A 9,291-nucleotide genomic window follows, 5' to 3' on the forward strand; every position below is an offset into this window, starting at 1 on the left:
GCAATTTATATATATGCAATTTATTTATTTGTATGTATATATTTGTGATCATTAGAAATTAGAGTAGAGGAGACCGGGGCTTGTTGGCAAATTGGCATTGGGTTCCGTTTATGTATTTATGATATAAAGGAAATAATGGAAAAGTTACTGCAAAATATTTCTTTTACAACATAGTTACTTCTCCCTAAGTTTCATTTAAATCAAACTAGTATTACAATAGCAAAAGAAAAAAGTCTGATTCAAGAACAGACAAGTAAATTTTTGAGCATTTCATAATTTCGTATTAATATCCTTCGGCTATCCTTTGTGAAAGCACAAATCTAAGCAATGTATTATTAATTAAAAGAAAAGTATTTGTTAATTAAAATATGATATTTTGAGTAATAATGATAATTTGTTATAATAAAATGATTAAAATCGGTGTGTAGGGATGAGGTTGGCTCATATCATAAGAAAAGATTAGATTAAGTCGCTGTATCGTATGTGTGAACATTTAATTACAATTTAACTCTGAGAAAACGCTTTATATTTTTAATATTTCTATATTAAAATGAGGTAGAATTAAAATAATTTACACTTGATAATATTCTTGAGGCTTCCATGGATGCTTTCTATATAAAGATTATGCGTTTCGTGGGTTTCCTCCATCTAAGTATCAGGCTGCTCCTCGCCCTGATGAAGTGGACTGCAAGGTTCATGAAACGTTGGCATTCCAAGAATGGACACAGAGGAAACCCTTAATTTAAATAAAAATTAAGCGAAATGCTTAATCTTCATAATTTACACTTATTTTTTCGTATAACAACATTTTGCTATTTGATTATTATAAAATAATTTTGAAAGATACAATTTTTATTAAAAAGTACATATCTATTTTCTAAATTTTATTTCTATTACTTTTCTATTATGTTTTTGTTAGTTTATTATAGAGACAATTCATATTGTGATATGTATCAATTTACCCCACATCTCGGGACAAAGGACATAACTACAATGCAGCATGTCTATATTTCATTTATTGCAAAGAAACTATACAGTGTATAGAACCATTATTAATATGAAAAATATAGACAAAGAGTTTCTCTATCATATTGACATATTTTAATCATAATGATTAATTTAAAATTAAGTTAAAAAAATCTAATGCCGAAATTGTAAAAACTGTGTCAACGAGACGCGGTCTCTTCTAATATATGTAGCGATTAGCAGCAATTCTGACCTTTTTCTATTAGCCACGATTGTAATCAGATTTTTATGAATTTACTTGTAACAATACAAAAATTTGTTTTGTTTCAGAAAAATAAACGCGAGTAAATGAATGTCGGGAGTGCTGAATTAATATCGGTACATTTATTAAAAACATTCTAAGTAATTCTTTGCGATAGATTCGCGATGTTGATACTATAGACGTACTTTCCACCTTTATAAGTGTGAAAAATTGGATTAAATCGAAACAGGAACGAAGGATGAGATTTTCAACTTTAGTGGAACATGCAACGGAAATACATGGGATTGGCATCTCGGTGAGTCCATTAAGCATTCAATAGTATTTAATTTTTCGGGTACAATAGTTTATTTTCATTGTCATCTTCAGCTCCAGTACATACAATACTCGATATATAATGATTCAATAATGTCATTAAATACGAAGTACGAAATCTATCTAAACGCTAATTTCTCTCTAGATCGGTACTTTGTCTCGTCTCTTTCATACAAATTAAAAAGAAAAACGCTCGATAATTAATTATTGACAATTATTAATATATAGATAGGTAAGCGTCTTGTCTTTCAATTTATCATAACTGTAAAGCCGGAACCTGTAAAGTCGGAACCTACCTTTGCGAGATAAATTAGATATTAATATACATATTTTCACAAAAATTTTACCCTTACTACGCATCCGCTTACGTGCATGCGTATCTCGGCTAAAGTCCTTTTTATGAAAGTTCGTAAAAACATCAAGCGTCGATGGGAAGACCATGTTTCTTACGAAAGCTTAACATACTTGGTACGTTCGTGGACAATACGATTTTTCTCTAAATACTGAATTAGAATCGTCGATTTTTTAAATTAATCTAAAAGAAACAAATTTTATATCAAAAACAGTTCAATAAGTAAAAACATTTTATTGATCAATGATTAACATCTGTGAATAAGTACATGTTTGAATAAATTAATAATTTGTTAATATGTTACTATTGATTAACTTTTCTGTGTTGATAATCTCTAAACAAAATTGTTCTCCATTTTACAGTTTTTAATAATAAGATACGATTCTAATTTTTTAGGGATTGACGTTGTTTTGTCCGCGAATGTATTAACTAGCAACGACTGTGCAAAGTAATATTACATTTTATTAATGAAGCTGCCTCTATGTGATATAACAAACATTGTGCGACATGGCCATTTGGCACGACGGTTGTACGATGATGAACATAAAGAAACTTAAGACGAGTCAATTGCAAATATGTTTTTTTCGCATTCGTTCGATGCTTGTAACATTCGTATATATGTATGTTCAAGTATGTGCTTGTACGTGCATACATGTACGTATGTATAAGAATCAGAAGTTGAGATTGTAGTTGCGAAATGATATGAGAACGCGACGATATCGGAGGGGCAAAGTACACGTGAATTAGAGCTGGGACGTGACTTGGGTGTGAACAATATTCGATACTCGGTAGACATCAGATATCATGATGTAAGATATGTAAATATGTATTGATTGTATCTCGAGTAATTTGTTTTGAATAGGCAATGAATAGATAATAGTTCCTCATAGTGCGCGATACAACTTTTTTTTTTAATAATAATGCGTAAGATAAATTTATATGTTAGAACAAAATATACTGTAACTGTATTTTAATAATGATGGTGCATAATAAATCGCAAATTTGCTGGGTACTTTTTTTCATTTTTGAATAAAATTTTTCAATAAAATAAAATAGCTCTCGGATGATATTCAATGGTAGAATAACGATATTTAAGATAGGTTAATTTAATAATTAACGGCGTAAAGCCAAAATAGATTCAACTAATAGAAGAGCAGATTAATTTTATATCCGAATGAAAACAGGTTTTGTGTAAAATCATCTTAACATCTAAGATTATAATTAACATGTGAGCAATAGAGTTTGAAATTAATGGATTGTATTTCTAAATGTCAAACGGTCGTAAACGTTTTTTTTATTGCAAATTTAGCTCCGTATAATCTTCTACCATGCTACGATGATTCCTTTCTTTATTTCTGCTGTGAATCTCCCGATATAATTCGTTTCGACTATTGAAATAATTCTCCCAGCTCTAACATAGATACTCTAATCTCACGCAAAATATACGACACGTTATTACGCATGCGAGCACCGTCTTGTAAACGTCTAATAAAACTCGATAAGTTTTAGTATATTGATGGTACGTATATTTTATTAATCGTCGATTGAAATTACGAATTCGCTTCAATAGTATCAGTCGAGGTGATCTAGGCGTTCATCTATCCACCCCTTAATCTTGATTAGCTCTTCTTGTCTCGCGAGACTCAACTCGTGTGACATAGACTAGGACACTTTGTTAAATATGTATAAGTTTATATCAAGAGATCTTTTTTGTTGTTCATCAAAAAATCATCTAAACGTAAGTTTCTCGAAATGGAAGATTCACTCTTGCGTACGACGGTAAGAACGACAACGAGACGCTTTATTTCGAAAGGCTATATTCGATCGAAGCATTTTAAACTTTTTATCCAAATACGCATAAAGCTTGCAGCGGGCGCTCTGAGAAAAATCCATTTTCTGTCGATCATGCTTGCTAATTTTGTCAAATAGATATCTTCGGGTTTAATACTGTTTTGTTCAATTATAACTATTAATTATTTGTTTATATATTTAATTTAATATTATGTGATAGATTGCGTTTGTTATATTTAAATAAATTTCTATAGTGTACCTTGTTTTAATATTAATTTTATTTTAATATATGATATAGCAGTGTCAAAAAACATTAAAAGATTGTGTTAAAGATTCATTTGGATTCATGTATGTAAAAAATTAATATTTTTAATTTACGTTACATGCAAATATTTATTATGCATGCGATTAGCATACAATTTTAAGTTAAACAATTTCAAGTCATTTTTTTTTATCAAGGAATTAAGATGTTTATCAAATAAACGATTTATCATGCGTTTGCATCGTGTCGTTATCGTTACCAGCCGTCGCAATTGCGCTACCATATATTGTACGATACGTGTATTGTTTCCATATGTTTAAATTACGAAATAGACATTGAATAGGAAAGAACATTTTGGCGAAATGTTTGAAAAAGTCGAAGAGATTACAGTTTTGTATTAGCTGTACTCTATAGGGAAAGATCGATAACGATTTTACGTTTAGATCACGTTAAATTGACCATCTAGTGGATAATAACGATTAATTATCATGAATATCGAGAATGCGACGGGGGTGGGTTTTTCTATGAAATATTTGAATTGTATTTGGATACATAAATTTAATTGCGACGCATAGGTTCGCGAACAATGAATCGTGTATGTAGCCACGATAGTAAAATAGAAACTTTGAATCCCTTATTCTTTGACAATAATTTGCACTGGCCTTGCACTTTATGTTATACTTCTCTGTTAAGGATAGACGTTAAATGTCCATAAAATTTTATTTCACACTTTTTATAATATATACTTAACTTTTTTATGGTAAATAATTGCGAATATGATGTGTCTGGCGTTCTTAGGAAAATATTAAATTACTATAAGCTCATGTGTTCATATATATATTTTTCATTTAATGAGGTCACCGATTTGCTATTGAGATGCAGCACGTCGGTAAAAGAGAGAGAAGGCAATCGCACAAAAAGTGACCCATAGATATAAAGTATACAAAAATTACATTGATTTATGTAGAGATCTGTGCAATTTACTTCTAATTGGTATTTACACTTTGATATTCTTAATATTAGAATGGATTGTGAAAACGTAATTTGAATGTTTAATTGAAATTATTGTTATCATGTCCTGTTATCGATGATAACAATAATCAATACAAGTATTGCGATTGCAATAAGAGGACCGACGTGCAAGTAATTAGTTGAAATTATTGTCATTGATGTTATTTAACTTATTATTAATGATTAATAATGCCAGGGGTGAATTTTTGAATTTACGTTTAAGTACGAAGCACAAGTACGAAGTTCGCAAGTACTTTAATCCACTAGATTGTATAAAATGGAAAAGTCACCGTTATAAATTGTTTTCAAACGATCACTCTGCACTTACGCTTTCCCTATTCAAATACGTTTTGCAAGACTGCATATATATATAATATATTACGAGTTTTATTTTTTATGTTTTACGTAATATACGTTTATATATGAGTGTAAACTAAAATGTTTTGCTGATGAACGAATTACAAGTTTACTTCCGTAACATGGTAATATTCGATCATACAGGCACGAAATAGTTCAACTAATAACAGTCGTTACTATCAATGTATATGTATGTGTGTCATTACGATTTGCACTATAACTTATTAATTATCATAATCATTTTTATCAATTATTATTATTATTCTTATTATTATTATTATTATTTTGTAGCTATTAGTATTATTACATTATTATTTCTGGTGTCGAGAATATCTCATCATTTGCACAAAGAACCACAAGCCGAACGTCATATGGATATCTTCTGTGTGTAGTTGTGTAAAAAAATTAAATTATCTTTTCTTTGGATACGATAAGTACAACCGACAGCAACAAATAGACAATTTTTTTTCAAGATGATATTAATCATTTGAAACAATCGATATATACGATATACGATACCACATATCATCTTCATTATATGTTTAAATAAATGCTTTTGATCGAAATTATATGTTGAAAAAGAAACATTTTTCCTGCTGTTAGATTTTTTTCATCATATCTAGGTGTCCGTTATAGAGGCTATTCCAGAACTATTGCACTGTTTTCTTAAATGACGTAATCTTTGATAATTTAAAGTTACTCCTTTTTCGAAGATTTTAGAAGTTACTTTTCTCGCAACTCGTCTTAAGTCTCAGAAAAACTTCTATTAAGAGAAAATTGACTCCAAATTGATCACAGCTAAAATAAAAGGCGATAGTTTTGGGATATCCTTATGTTATATATCTAGGAGCGCACGTGAGACGAGTATGCGCGTACGTAGTATGCTATGAACAATCTTTTATCGTGAAAAAATCTAAAGCACCTAATTTCGAAAATTGAGGTAGAATCATAGAGGAAAATGGAATTTGGTGGACTATGTAGGTAATCTGAGACATTGGTAATGATAAATTTTACAAGGATCACTCTCAGTAAGAATAATTAGCAATGTGCCGAATTATCTACACAAACCAATCAGGCCCACTCTCCGCTATATTGGATTAGGGACAACATACACACATAGATTATTAAGAACTCTTTAACATTGCGATTTCCAACTCATGCTCACGCAAAAGTAGTCGGACTTGACACTGTGGGGAGTTCAGCACCTATTATATGAGATCTTAATTGATCGTAATGAATGTCGATTTAACTCTAAGCGTTTCTTTCCGCGTTTAAGTTACTATTGACGTAATTAATAACGGTACTTCGCGGATGAACGTCACGAACTTTTTAAGCAAAGATTAGTAATCTCTCTGCAGTAAATTGTCGATTGAATTATATAATACGCGACGAAAGAAACAGCAGAAAATAATGAAAAAAAATGAAGTATGAAGAAATATAGTAGTGAATTATCGTTCGTGAATGTATTTGTATGATGCGAATGTACTAAAGCTATTTTCATCTTTACTCGTTCTCTCTTTTCTTTCTTTTGTCTCTCACATACTCATGAGAAAGTATTATCATCGTATATTATTGCATAGAAATTGTTCATAAGTACATATATTTAACAATATATTTCGCGAGCTTTTCTTTCTTCCGTATAGATAAAAACGCAATCAACTAGCGCGACGGCCATCTATTCCGCTGATGTGTGAACCGGGCAATAAAAATAATAGAAACTCAATATTTACGATCGAACTCGCCCCCGTTTCCCCATAGAAAATATTTGTGCCGTTTTATACAAAAAAATTTGAACTTACCATTTTAATGAACGTACTCTAAATAGTCTAAATAAAGCGATAACATATGATACAGAGTCTGTACAAAACTGCCGCGTAAATATATCTATGTGTACTTATATATATGTATACGTCCGCAATTGCAATGTTAAAATTTCCACGTTAAAGTACAGTTGTTTCGATTCGCAAACTCGTATCTCCCTCGATAATTGCGATAATACCGACAATAGCTAATATTTCTACTCTAGGAACTCATGAGAATATCTCGATCAATCCAACGAGGTGTCAATCTATCTATCTTTTCAAGATCGCTTCAGCAAACGAACTTTGCTTAGCGCTAAAATGCCCGAAGATAGATCGGTCTATCAACGATTTATCGCATTTGACAAATCGGAATCCGTGGAAAGTTAAAATAGGAAAGAGAAATAGCAAATGGGCGTTTTAGCGTTAAATTGGGACGAGTAATCGTCGTGGATATACATTCTCGTGTTGTGAAAAGATTATTTTTTGTGCAAACTCTGTATAATACATACACGCAGAACAGTGTATTCTTTCGTGCATTCACTCGTAGGTACATACACGTGAAATGCACGAATGGTCAACGCATCTTGTTTGCGTACGCATAACGTTGTATATACAGACGTCGCGATTGCCACCGGTTTAAGCGGTTGTAACATTAATAATACTAGATTATCATTAAATTATATTATCGCTTATTCATTTTTATCTTGCTACAACGATCATCGGTTCTCTCGCTCGGATCTCGATGTACGATCGGATTCGTCGAACCTTCTCCTTTTTTGTTTGTTTGTTTGAAAGGTAACAGCAATAACATATTCCGATGTTATCATTGTTACGTCGTCACGATATATATGTTCTGTCATAGCCTGTGGAAGATCATAAGAATCCCCGATTCTTTCCGAGCCGATAAATTTCCTGTGCCTCTCGCCGAATCTTGCCGCACATCGAGGAGAAATCGTGAAACCTCTACGTAGCATCCTATTTGTGGTGAAACCATATTCAATCGCGGCGATTTCGCATGCTAGAGCAAACCTCCGGCGTCTCCGCGGGAGATTCGCTTCCGCCATTTATTTGCGAGCATTCGCGCGAAAGGAACTCGAAGGGAACTCAACGACTGCAATCGCCGGATTGCAGTTCACTTACTGCGAATTCTACTCGGGCGAATTCTCTCTATTACGTATTGCTAGAAATTTGTTTCGAGCATGCTGGAATTTTTTTGGGTATCCCGTGAATATAGAAGAATTTCGAGCTCTTCGTGAACGCTTGCTACCATCGTGGTGCGCTTGAGAATCTATTTTCCACCTTTAACTCACGCTTGTATTTACAATTTTCAACTGATTCGATAGATCGGAGATCGCATTCGATACACTGATAAAATACATATGATTCGAGTCGTTTCTTTGGAGGGTTCACAACGGTCTCGAAAGCGATTCTGCGTAATTATCGCTCTTTCTCATTTTTCTTTGTGGCATCGAGAAGGAACTTTGATGTTTTTTTTTTTTCTTTTCGACGAAAGTATACCCGGAAGTGCCCGATTTGAGAACAATCGTAAAACTGAACTTTGGTCTCTTTCTCACGAGAACTTCAACATATTCGTTTGATTACAAATGTCGTCAAATCGGACATTCCGTTTAGTACAAGTGATGAAAATTAAGCTAACTCGCAGCTTGCGATCTCGAGTGGTGACAGAATGTACGTCTTTGCCACAAAGTACGTCCCTGACCGCCCTGCTGCCGCCCCCAGGTCACCCTCGATAGACCTCCTGCCCCACGAGTGTCTTTTTTTTTTTTTTTCTACGAAGACTCGATTAACTGCATTGTTTTTCGTAGATACCGCAGTTGCGCGAAAAATGATACGTTTCCTAAAAAGATTTTTAATTGCAAGGTCAGTGCTTAGATACCGTAGTATCTTTAGATACGTGGATACGCTATGAGGAATTTGAAGAATGGCAGATAAAATTGTTAGCGAATGTAAGAAAAGAGGATCTCTTATGTGAGTAGACTCTTATAAAGACTTTAGAGACCGCCACTGTTCAAATTTCTCTAATTAGCCAGTGAATTGAGTGCAACGCAAGAGAAGGGAAAGTCATTCGTTGACGTGTGCTTTTTCATAGTGCTGCTTAGTTTTCGTCGATTTGTTTTTGAGTGGAGATATATATATATATATATATATATATATA

The sequence above is a fragment of the Trachymyrmex septentrionalis genome, unplaced genomic scaffold (assembly GCF_001594115.1).
Source record: "Trachymyrmex septentrionalis isolate Tsep2-gDNA-1 unplaced genomic scaffold, Tsep1.0 scaffold123, whole genome shotgun sequence".
NCBI lineage: Eukaryota > Metazoa > Arthropoda > Insecta > Hymenoptera > Formicidae > Trachymyrmex > Trachymyrmex septentrionalis.